The sequence below is a fragment of the Schistocerca piceifrons genome, chromosome 1, assembly GCF_021461385.2.
Source record: "Schistocerca piceifrons isolate TAMUIC-IGC-003096 chromosome 1, iqSchPice1.1, whole genome shotgun sequence".
NCBI classification, from domain to species: domain Eukaryota; kingdom Metazoa; phylum Arthropoda; class Insecta; order Orthoptera; family Acrididae; genus Schistocerca; species Schistocerca piceifrons.
Genome location: NC_060138.1, coordinates 1,173,172,202 through 1,173,185,621, shown reverse-complemented (window position 1 = coordinate 1,173,185,621; position 13,420 = coordinate 1,173,172,202).

Here is a 13,420-nt window from a genome sequence, read left to right as displayed (position 1 = left end):
TCTTGCACCATCTTGTACTTTAAAACTTTAAAACATCTTGTACTAGAACACACGATACTAGCAAATGAACTGAGTTTCTTTAACATAGGGCCGGCCAAGATGTGCCAAATTTCCCACGGGCTGGGGTGCGGGCTGCGTGTGGTCCACGGCCGGGCGTGTCTCGGATTTGCTCGTTCTTTTCCGGAAGTACACTTTATTTAGCATCGCGCTGTGTCATTTTTTGGTCGGTGCAACTCTCTCCACTTCGCAAGAATCATGTTATCAGCTCTGTGTACCCTTCGCTATTTGTTCGTGGTATGACAGACGTTCACGTTTCAGTTTTTTTTTTTTTTTTTTTTGCACAAAAAGTAGCAATCTAGCCTTCAAAACTGAATGAGGGTGACACAGACGAGAACGATAAGAACTCACAATATGTATTACGCCGTCACGTAAGCGATGTGTATTGCAGATTTGCTATAAAACGATATTACAGAACCGTTCAGAAAGACTGTAAAGATTTAGTTGACAATAAAAGAGGAAATAATTACGATTGACAGCCGGAATTCATTTTTCTGTACATCAAGAAGCACTTTGTGCTACACTTGCAAGCTTGCAACACGTGAAGGAATTGGTGGTACGAATAGTAAAATTTCTGCAGTCATAAACATTATTTCACTGTCAGTTGCAACAGTTTTCGATGGAACTGAACGAAAAGTATGGAGACTTCATATATTACTGCAAAGTACGTTGGTTAAGTAAAGGGGCATGCCCGGAAAGATTTTTCGATTTCAGACTCGCTATTGTTGAATTTGTGAAGGAAAAAGGAGTGCATAAACGAAAATTAGATCATTCGTAATGGATTCCAGACCCGGCATTTTAAGTGGTCTTGACTGAACTCTGCCCACAGTGCAAGGTGAGGAACAAATTCTCTCTGATTTGATGTGGATGCATTTAAAACGAAAATCGCCTTACAGAAGGGAGACCTTTTGACAAACATAAGCCAGTTTCCTAAGATCACTGTTGTAGAAGAAAATGCGAGGTTTAATTGTGGTTTCGAAAGAATTATAAGGATAGTTTCACAAACTTTTGTGGACACTGCGATTCTTACATCTGTTTTCGTGCTGTTTCCGAGTCTGTTTACCGTTTCAGTTGAAAGCAGCCCTCTGCATGTGTAGCACGGTAATTCCCGTTTTAGTGATAAATCTTTTTACTTTAAAACTGTCCGAATCTTCTACATTCCTTTCCTCAAGTAGAAAAAGTGCTACAATATGATCGACATATTTGTAAGAAAGACCTTTTTTCAATTATGAAACTAAATAAGTCACGATTACGTAGCAACTCGAGTGCGAAAATCTGTGAAATTATGTACGTCTGCCCTTATGCCAACAGTTTGTACCAGATATAGATTGTATTATGTCTTCAGCGCGCAAAAAAATTAAATACTGAATTTGTCTTGCTAGTGATCTATGTTGTTGAAAAACGTGAAGCATAAAACCAAGTCATATGCAGTGTGATTGCACACCCACTTAGATGAAACGCGTTTGCAGTTTTCCCCTCTCCCCTCCTCCTTATGCCCATCGTGGTGTGGTAGTGGGGGAAATGTGCTCAGCGGTATTGCACTTGTGCCAGGCGTGATGTTAGAAAGAACTCCGTTTACATCTGGTAGAATTATTGTTTATTAAAAACAGCCGGTTTCACGGCTTAAAGGCGCATCATCAGGTGGAACAATGTTAAAAGGTCATAGTCATACCCATCGCTCCTACTCAAAATTTACTATTCAGAGGATATTGTCAATACTGTGTCGAGTGAAAGGTAAAGAAGACGTGTTTTACCTTTCGCTCGAAGTAGTGTTGCCGATATTCTCTGAATAGTTGGGGTTGGGTTGTTTGGGGGAAGATACCAAACAGCGAGGTCATCGGTCTCATCGGATAAGGGAAAGATGGGGAAGGAAGTTGGCCGTGCCCTTTCAAAGGAACCATCCCAGCATTTGCCTGGACCGATTTCGGGAAATCACTGAAACCCTAAATCAGGATGGCCGGACGCGGGATTGAACAGTCGTCCTCCCGAATGCGAGTCCAGTGTGCTACCACTGCGCCACCTCGCTCGGTTTCTCTGAATAGCAAATTTTGACTAGGAGCGATGGGTTTAACTATGACCGTTTAACATTGTTGCACCTGATGATGCGGCTTTAAGACGCGAAACCAGTTGTGTTTCAATTAACATCAATTTTACCAGCTCTATGCGGAACTCTTCCTGACACAATTCCTTTCAACAGTTGCGGTTGTTCGGAATATAAAATAGTTTATGGCTTGTTCCAGGGTATGGCCCACTAGCCGCCCTTGCTTTAATTTTTTAACAATTTTACCTGTGCTGAAAATGGAATGTTGTATTACTTGCCGACAGCTTCTAGTTCAGGATGTTTGTAACTTGTAACTGATTTTTGATATACTTGTTTTTAATTTGATTTCACTTACTGATTATTGGTGTGTAATATATTAGACGTAGTCTAGTTCTGCTGCACTGCCCGCATCTCGTGGTCGTGCGGTAGCGTTCTCGCTTCCCACGCCCGGGTTCCCGGGTTCGATTCCCGGCGGGGTCAGGGATTTTCTCTGCCTCGTGATGGCTGGGTGTTGTGTGCTGTCCTTAGGTTAGTTAGGTTTAAGTAGTTCTAAGTTCTAGGAGACTGATGACCATAGATGTTAAGTCCCATAGTGCTCAGAGCCATTTGAACCATTTTTTTTTTTTCTGCTGCACTTCATGTTTACACATACACTGAAAAATTGGACTGACATTCCATACGACTATGTATCATGTGTGTATTACCCATGTTTGAACTGATTGTAGCTTAAGTGCGCACTATTAAAAGCTAATCTAAACTCTGGCGGAACAGGCCTTGGAAGACCTGACGGTACTGACCGACCGCCGTGTCATCCTCATACCACAGGCGTCACTGGATGCTGATACGGAGGGGCATGTGGCTAGCACACCGCTCTCAAAAATGGTTCAAATGGCTCTGAGCACTATGCGACTTAACTTCTGAGGTCATCAGTCGCCTAGAACTTAGAACTAATTAAACCTAACTAACCTAAGAACATCACACACATTCATGCCCGAGGCAGGATTCGAACCTGCGACCGTAGCGGTCGCTTGGCCCCAGACTGTAGCGCCTAGAACCGCTCTGCCACTCAGGCCGGCACACCGGTCTCCGGCCGTTGTCATTTTTCGTGACCAGAGCCGCTATTTCTCAATCAGATAATTCCTCAACTTTCCTCCCGAAGTGCACCCATCTTGCCACCAACAGCGCTCGGCAGGGCGGACGATCACCCAACCAAGTGTTAGCCATACCCAACAGCGCTTAACTTCCGTAATCCGACGGGAACCGGGTTTTACCACTGCGGAAAGGCCGTTGGCAAGCAGGCATTATTAGTGTAGCTCTAATAAGCCTGGCTTGAAAATGAAGTTGGTAGTTCGAAGCTAGTAGCCACCTGAATAAAAAGCAACTGTGATGGAATTACAATAAAGAATTCATTAGACAATTGTTAGACCGACTCTTGCGTTTCGGTCATCAGTATGAGACCTTAACAGGTTGGATTCATAGAAAAAAGAGACAAGATGGAACGAAGAGTGGCGAATCACGCGATCGTTTGGATAGTGCGAGAGCGTTACGAAAATGGTCAACAGACGTCAATGGCAGACCCTACAGAAGAGGCGTTGTTTACTGATGACATTTGGAAACAGTAAACTCCGGGAAGAGTCGGGCAACACATTACTTTCTCCAATGCACATCCTCACAAAAAGCAAGTTACAGCTCATATGGAGCTTTGTAGCCAGTCAGTCTTCCCACGCACGAATGGAACAGGGAAGGGAAGTGCGAAAAGTAGCCTCCACCACATACCGTATAGTGAAGTTATGAAATATATACAGGGTGTTTCAAAAATGACCGGTATATTTCAAACGGCAATAAAAACTAAACGAGCAGCGATAGAAATACACCGTTTGTTGCAATATGCTTGCGACAACAGTACATTTTCAGGCGGACAAACTTTCGAAACTACAGTAGTTACAATTTTCAACAACAGATGGCGCTGCAAGTGATGTGAAAGATATAGAAGACAACGCAGTCTGTGGGTGCGCCATTCTGTACGTCGTCTTTCTGCTGTAAGCGTGTGCTGTTCACAACGTGCAAGTGTGCTGTAGACAACACGGTTTATTCCTTAGAACAGAGGATTTTTCTGGTGTTGGAATTCCACTGCCTAGAACACAAGTTTTCAACGGAGGTTTAATGTAACCAAAGGAACGAAAAGCGATACAATAAAGGATCTGTTTGAAAAATTTCAACGGACTGGGAACGTGACGGATGAATGTGCTGGAAAGGTAGGGCGACCGCGTACGGCAACCACAGGGAGCAACGCGCACCTAGTGCAGCAGGTGATCCAACAGCGGCCTCGGGTTTCCGCTCGCCGTGTTGCAGCTGCGGTCCAAATGACGCCAACGTCCACGTATCGTCTCATGCGCCAGAGTTTACACCTCTATCCATACAAAATTCAAACGCGGCAACCCCTCAGCGCCGCTACCATTCCTGCACGAGAGACATTCGCTAACGATATAGTGCACAGGATTGATGACGGCGATATGCATGTGGGCAGCATTTGGTTTACTGACGAAGCTTATTTTTACCTGGACGGCTTCGTCAATAAACAGAACTGGCGCATATGGGGAACCGAAAAGCCCCATGTTGCAGTCCCATCGTCCCTGCATCCTCAAAAAGTACTGGTCTGGGCTGCCATTTCTTCCAAAGGAATCATTGGCCCATTTTTCAGATCCGAAACGATTACTGCATCACGCGATCTGGACATTCTTCGTGAATTTGTGGCGGTACAAACTGCCTTAGACGACACTGCGAACACCTCGTGGTTTATGCAAGATAGTACCCGGGCACATCGCACGGCCGACGTCTTTAATTTCCTGAATGAATATTTCGATGATCGTGTGATTGCTTTGGGCTATCCGAAACATAGAGGAGGCGGCGTGGATTGGCCTCCCTATTCGCCAGACATGAACCCCTGTGACTTCTTTCCGTGGGGACACTTGAAAGAACAGGTGTACCGCCAGAATCCAGAAACAATTGAACAGCTGAAGCAGTACATCTCATCTGCATGTGAAGCCATTCCACCAGACACGTTGTCAAAGGTTTCGGGTAATTTCATTCAGAGACTACGCCATATTATTGCTACGCATGGTGGATATGTGGAAAATATCGTACTATGGAGTTTCCCAGACCGCAGCGCCATCTGTTGTTGAAAATAGTAACTACTGTAATTTCGAAAGTTTGTCTGCCTGAAAATGTACTGTTGTCCCAAGCATATTGCAACAAACGGTGTATTTCTATCGCTGCTCGTTTAGTTTTTATTGCCGTTTCAAATATACCGGTCATTTTTGAAACACCCTGTATGTAGATGCAGAGACCGCTTTAAAATTTCTCGAGCTGATGTGTACAATGATGGCCACCCCAGCAGCTGCCTACAACTTGAAACTTTCTGACTTTAAACTGTGTGTCACGCCGGACCTCGAAACCTTCGCCTTTCGTGGGCAAGTGCTTTACCGATGTTACTATCTAAACACGACTCTCGACCTGCTCTCCCAGCTTCACGTCCGCCAATACCTCACTTCCCTGCCTTCCATACTTCACAGAAATTTTCCTGCATACCTCACGGGACTAGCAATCTTTTCTTCCAGGAGTGATAGTCTTCCAAGGTGTGCAGTGTTCGCTTCGGTAGCTGCGCGATCAGCGCGGCTGATTTGCTAACCGAAGGAGCCCTGGTTCGGTTTCCGGCCGGATCGAAGATTTTCTTCGCTCGTGGATTGGATCTGTGTTATCCTCGAGTGCGTATCGTCATGATTAAAGTTCCATTGTTGTAACGGCTGTATGGGTGCGTCCCGGAACAATGCTGTACTAAAAACTGCGCCCACTGATATTTGCGACCATTGAAAATGTTCCCAGGAAGGGTCGAGGAAGGATCCACTAATCCCCGGGAGGTAGAAGAGCTGAGGGACACAGTCGGGAGGTTTCCGCGCTCGCATTTTCAAACCATACTATGCAGAACACTGGGAACTGAGAAACTCAGTGTTTGCATCGACAGTTATCTACAAGAAATCGATACACGTTCCAAAACCATGGTACGTGTATCTAATGCTGTTTCAGATCCTAGTCATTTGATTCACAATCTAGAAACAAAACTTCCCGCCATTGCATAAAAATCAGTTGACAATTATCATGAGATTCCTGTAGACGGTATCCTTTCACAAATTTCGTAAGTAAGAAGATTTTTTCCTAAAATGTTTCCAACTTTATTTTGGCGCTAAGATTTGTGTTTCGATAGCGTTATGTAAGAAAATTCTTTTTTTTTTTTTAAAGTCAAATTATTTAAGAAATATCTTGGGTCCACTATGAGTCGATCACGACTGTCTAATTTAGCAGTTAGTCAATAAAATTAGGCTAGCTAAAGATATCAATATTGATGAGGCTGTTTGAAATTTGCAGCCGAGAAAGAAGGAAGAAATTCTAAGCTACATGTTTGTCACTTGTCACTAAGAAGATCTTCGGTTACTTGTTCTGCCTCCTAATGCGTTGTACTTACTCGTTTTCATCCACAAAAACTGTTTGTGAAGTGGTTAACATTATACTTTGATAACTTAGTCATGCACACAGATGTTGTATTTTATACTTTTTTGTGGTTTGCAAGTTGAGGGGGGTTGAGGGGTGGGGAGGGGGTGACAAATTAAGTCTGCACCGGGTACCAAACCATGTACCGACACCACTGCGTCTACGTCAGTCTGAATGGTCGTTGAGACTTCCATATCGGAACTATTATCACAGAATCACCCAAGTCGCAAGACGTCAACTCTATAAAAGCTAGAGCGGTGAAAATGCTATTTGTTCAGACGGATGGCTTCAGTGGTAGAGGAGATCCATATGGCGCAGTTCGGCCATGTCTCAGTAGCAGGTAGTTTAGAGTAATTACGAGGGTCGGACGCAGGTAAGCCGTGACACAAATGGTTGGCTCTGAGCACTATGGGACTTAACTGCTGAGGTCATCAGTCCCCTAGAACGTAGAACTACATAAACCTAACTAACCTAAGGACATCACACACATCCATGCCCGAGGCATGATTCGAACCTGCGACCGTAGCGGTCGCGCGGTTCCAGACTTTAGCGCCTAGAACCGCTCGACCACTCTGGCCGGCCGTGACACAAACGGATTAGGTATTGGACGCAAATTTCACATGTTTCTGGTTAGGCGAAAATTTCACTCGGTGCAGTTTTCATAGATTCGAAAAAAGTGTGCAGGTGAACTTCGCGAAGTTTGGGAGGTAGGAGATGAGACTGTCAAGAAGTTTCACATCAGCGCACAGTCTACTGCACTGTGGATTCGTTCTCTCTCTCTCTCTCTCTCTCTCTCTCCCTCTCTCTATCTATCTGTCTCTCTCTGGCTCACACGGCCATTTGTACATATTTCGTCAAAAGATCCATGTAGTGTAGCCGAAGTACAGCATGGTCTGTAACACAAAAGCAGATCAGAATTACCGTAAAATACCTTTACGAAGTCCTCTATCATTTTCGTCAGTGAATTACTAGAGTTCTGTTGAAATTTCTGTTTCACAAAAAAGCTAGTTAACATTCAGTGCTTGTCAAAGTATTTTTCTTCTCTCCGTTCGCCTCTCCATTCCGTAGTTGCTGCCAGCATCTCTTCAACGAAAAGTGATTTCTTGTTCCTTCTGTCGGAAAACAAGATAAAAGCGCCTAAATCGTGACGCCGGCCGTTAAGAATTCCGGCTGGTCCGCGCGCGCTTTTCATCCCGCCGGAGGCCTCTTTTTTTTCCCACGTAAATTATTTTCCCTCGGCCGGCCAGAACGGGGCGTTTCCACGCGCGCACCCGGGCCTCCAACGCCGCTCTCCAACGGCGGCTGACGTGAAGAGCGGCGAGTTCTGGCATCATTAGCTCCGACAAAGCCCACTCGAATCTGAATGGCCGCGCCGAAAACAGCCGGCGTAAACCCGGACCTGGGGAAGAGCAAAGAAGAGTGGATGGCAGCGGGTGGAAGCATTCGTTCCGCGCCACCGCCCCCGAATAAAACGCCTAGCCGCCCCATCCCCCTCCACGACCCCCTTTTATCCTTCTGGCTTGCCAGGGCTCTCCGTTAGGCCGACTGCAGCGCCTCCCCCACGAGTGCGGTAACATGGCGTAACTCGGGTGTTTAGTCAACTGGGCCAGCGCACAGGTAGCAGGCCGGCAGTTTGGGGGGGGGGGGGGGGCGGTAGGAAGGGGGGTAAAGACGGCGCCCCGCGGTGCGAGGCAACACAAGTCACCGGGGGGTGCGGCTTCTGCGGACAATAGCGGACCCTACACAGGGCTACACATGTATCCGAGAGCGTCCACCAGGGCAGCCGCGCCCGTCCAAAGCAGAGCCCGGCTCCTGAGTTATGAAGGGGCGCGGAGACAGAGCTCGGCGTTACCCAGAATGCAGCGCCCATCCTGTGCCTGTACAGTAATGTGGCGCGGAGGTGACAACCATTGATTTATAGATTGCTTTCAGGTCGCGTCAGTTTAGTGTCCCATATTGTACAATCCGGAATGTCGATACAATAACGGTAACCAGACCCTTGACTACGCGATAAACTACCGGAGGCTCTGTGAATGGAATACGCCGGTATGCTGAAATAAATCACGAACGACAAAGAATAGGCCCTCCTGGATTGCCATTCCTCTCATATCCTACTCTTTAAGAACTGTCCTCCGGAATCTACGTGGTGCTATATATACATCAGACTCTTTTACAGTATATCTCAGCAGTGTAGAGGTCATTCGTGGTTAAACATCCCCTTTTGTGACGAAAAAAAGCAGTAAATCTTTCCGCATTGATACTCGACGGAGAATGTATTACATGAGAACCTGTACCACGTTTCCCCAAAGGGCGCACTCCGTAGATAATGAAGCGTAATTCGTCCGTATTTTAATTACGAAACAGGTCAGAATGGCAGTGTTTTTAAAAATAAGACATCTTACTGCGAACTCACATTGCAAGTAACACCATTTCTCCACAAAATCTCCCACTCAGTAGTGATGGGACAACCGACTGCTTGTAACAAATGGTTCAAATGGGTCTGAGCACTATGGCACTTAACATGAGGTCATCAGTCCCCTAGAACTTAGAACTACTTAAACCTAACTAACCTAAGGACATCACACACATCCATGCCCGAGGCAGGATTTGAACCTGCGACCGTAGCAGTCGCGCGGTTCCGGACTGAGCGCCTAGAACCGCTCGGCTACCGCGGCCGGCGCTATATTATCACTTCTGCACAGCTGTCATTACAAATATTTTCTCAGGTCTCTCAGTGTCCCTGTCAACTGTCGCAGTGGATGTTCTGTCCGAAGGCTCTTTTTCGCAGGCAGATACACGACCACTTTTAAAGCGATTGTTCCATTAGTAGTTTTTCTTACACTAAGAAAAATAATATTGCAACTGCATTATGCGAACAAATTCCGTAACCTTAGTCCGTTCTGAGTACAGGATACAAATCACTCCCCTCGGCTTTTCCTTGTTGCATACGAACGACGGGGCACGCAATAAATGCTCACAAACCACTACGTTTAGACACAGATGACGCACAGGAACAACAATGAAGTTAAGGCACAGCATTATTCAGTTTGCCCTAGTATAATCGTTACACCTTTAGTACATACACCATAGGCCCATTTGACTGCAGTCATTAACATTATAACTTCGCAAAAAAAATTGGAAAAACGGAACATTCACTGTGAACACGGAAGAAAAGTCTAAGCTACTGACAGCATATTTTGAAATGACATTGAACTGTGAAAAATCCGACCAAACAACAGGAATTCCGTGATAATATTTCAAATGAAAATTCAAGACCACCGATTGTCGATACGATTAGAAGATACATCAACCATTTGAAGTACAAGGAAGCCCCAGGTGAAGATGGCCTCACAGCACACGTTCTTAACAAAAGCTCTTCTGGGCATAGCCGGCCGGGGTGACCGAGCGGTTCTAGGCGCTACAGTCTGGAACCGCGCGACCGCTACGGTCGCAGGTTCGAATCCTGCCTCGGGCATGGATGTGTGTGATGTCTTTAGGTTAGTTAGGTTTGAGTAGTTCTAAGTTCTAGGGGACTGATGACCTCAGCAGTTAAGTCCCATAGTGCTCAGAGTCATTTGAAACTTTTTTTTTTTTTCCTTCTGGGCATATTTAATCCTCAGTCAGATAAACAAATTGGAGACTACACAGCTGGATTTTGAAGTAGAATATCCCGTCTGGAGTATATTCTAAACCTTAACCGAAATCGTGGTTTTCGATATTTGCTACACTAAGTAGCGAGAGGGTACAACTGTTTGGACTTTGGTCTCGCACTCAGCGAAACAAAGTAATTTAAATATAACAGTGTTTCTTTAAATAATTTTGTGCAAATACTGGAATGGTTCCCTTATAAATGTTGAGACCTGTTTTGTTTCGTACTGAGTTTCTGCCCCGTATCCAGTGTTTGTGCTTTCGGCCAGTAAAAATCTTATATTTATTCTTCCTGTTCATCCCTCTCGTACAGTTTGTCAAGTCCGACGCTCCAGTCTGTGCTATTCCGGTACCACTGTATTGATTTTGAAATAACCTTTCAGTCGGCATCAATAATTCTGGCGTAAATTGCTTTTCAGTGTTTACAGTGTGCTGCTGCGTACAAACCAGGGGTGGTAATTTCGTTCCGTCTGGTGGTATGTTTATGTTTTCATCACTTCCTTCTTCTGCCTTTAGTACCGCATACACTGTGTCTCGAACTGTTCCACGTAACAAGCACCTAATGTGCTTGAAACAGGAAAGTTTCACGTGTATACGTAATGTCCTGCTAAAAGTTTGTTTTGAAAGCCACGAGAAGTTCTTCTTGGTACTAATAATTGAGAAATACGTGTTGCAAATTTTGACACATGAGCGCAGCAAACTTTAGAAAGAATTCGCGGTATTACGACTACCTAAGTAACGCACCAACGAATTTTCTGATTGGTCGTATTATCGAAGCCACAACAAGATTTATACATCTCGTCATTGTGCTTGTATGACTCTTTTCATATCGGCTTTTCAAACTCGTAATGTGTAGATCTTTATTTTACTAGTCTCCCAGCAATTACATATCACCCTTAACGTATCCCCACAAAACTGCACGTAGATTTACAACAATTTTAATCACTGGAGCGCGATATAGGACAAAAGAAGGGAAATGTTAACGAAGAGACTGTGCTTGCCGCATGGCAATGCGGATCAGAAAAATGGCTCTGAGCACTATGCGACTTAACTTCTGAGGTCATCAGTCGCCTAGAACGTAGAACTAATTAAACCTAACTAACCTAAGGACCTCACACACATCCATGCCCGAGGTAGTATTCGAACCTGCGACAGTAGCGGTCGCTCGGTTTGAGACTGTAGCGCCTACAACCGCACGGCCACTCCGGCCGGCTATGGGGATCAGAGCCAACCGCACAAAGCAACTCTTGGATTGATTCGGTTGGGATATTGTCAACCAGCCCACTTGCAGCCCAGATCTGGCACATCTCTGAAGTTATTTATTGATGGCAAGATGATGAAGTCCAGAGTACCGTCAAACAATGGTCCAGAGAGGTGTCGAAAAGCTCACAGAGTACTATGAGAATAAAGGTAACAACTTCAAAAAGTAGTCACATGTACAACTGAAAATTTGTAAATTTTTCAGTTTTTAAATAACTGAGTGCTCTAAATGTCCGGACATTGCCCTTAAGAATCTGCATTCTCACAATGCTTTAAATACTCTACATTGTTTCTGAGGACTTCTGGCACACTGGAGTGTCTTTCAACTGCCCACACGAATTACCAAGCATTTTCTGCACCGAGCGAGGTGGCGCAGTGGTTAGCACACTGGACTCGCATTCGGGAGGACGACGGTTCAATCCCGTCTCCAGCCATCCTGATTAAGGTTTTCCGTGATTTCCCCAAATCGTTTCAGGCAAATGCCGGGATGGTTCCTTTGAAAGGGCACCGCCGATTTCCTTCCCAATCCTTCCCTAACCCGAGCTTGCGCTCCGTCTCTAATGACCTCGTTGTCGACGGGACGTTAAACACTAACCACCACCACCACCACCACCGCATTTTCTGCGCCACTTCCAAATCTGCAACAATGTGTTGTGTAGGTGGACAGAGTCCGCCCTACTTACTTTTGTAATATTAGTCCTGGAGAGCGCTGTAAGCTACTTATCAGCACGTGTTTCAGAGGGTCGTGAATAATTCATTGCCTTCTTGCAGACGACTGGTCCGGACGTGTTTTCACTTTCTGTGTATTATGCAGTACCTCCCATTATCGCTAATTTAAACATTCAGTGCTAGTAGTGTTTCCTCTGAGATACTGGCAACATCTCGCCGTATCCGTTGCTTCCTTCTCTGTTCCCCCCGCCTCCTATCCCCACCTCCTTCCCCCTCCTCCACTGCTCCCGAGCTCAGGCGACCCCTTTTCTGCCAGTGAGCAGCATGCAATTTCCAGACAGCAGTGAGTGGTTTAGATAAACAACTGCGTATAGCCCATGTATGCATTTTCTTGAAACTAGGCGTGGTTACGCATGTTTCCTGTGATGAACGATACGGACATCATACCTACCCGCAGTGCAATCTATGAATGAGGTAAAGTATATCGCCAGAATTTTAGTGAAGTAGTATTTTTAGTGTCAGTTGTTAAGTGTCACATTACAAAACCAAAGACCTGCAGTTCGATCACAGGTCGGTTTTATGATCTGTATGGCAACGCGGGATTAGCCGAGCGGTCTGAGGCGCTGCAGTCATGGACTGTGAGGCTGGTCCCAGCAGAGGTTCGAGTCCTCCTTCGGGCATTGGTGTGTGTCTTCGTCCTTAGGATAATTTAGGTTAAGTACTGTGTAAGCTTAGGGAATGATGAGCTTAGCAGTTAAGTCCCATAAGGTTTCACACACATTTGAACATTTTATGATCTGTATGCTTCCACCTTTCGCTCGGTATAATTCTGGCAATGGTTTGCTAGTATGAATAATGTCACGAGGCGTTACAATTCTATTTTGAAGAGTACACTCCTGGAAATGGAAAAAAGAACACAATAAAAGATTCAAACCACGGAAGGCACTAACTACTGATAGGCATAGTTAGCAAATGAAAGATTTTAATAGAGAACAAACAATGTATTTACCTTAATAGTCATAATATATATAGCAGTTCATGACAAATTACAAAACTCCGCCATCTCTCTCCCCACATCCACCACTGCTGGCGGCTCACCTCCAACTGCGCAACGCTACGCGCTGTTCACATCCAGCTGCCGCTGCCCAACACTACAATGGCAGACAACAATGCAAACTAGACACAGACTGCACACAGCAC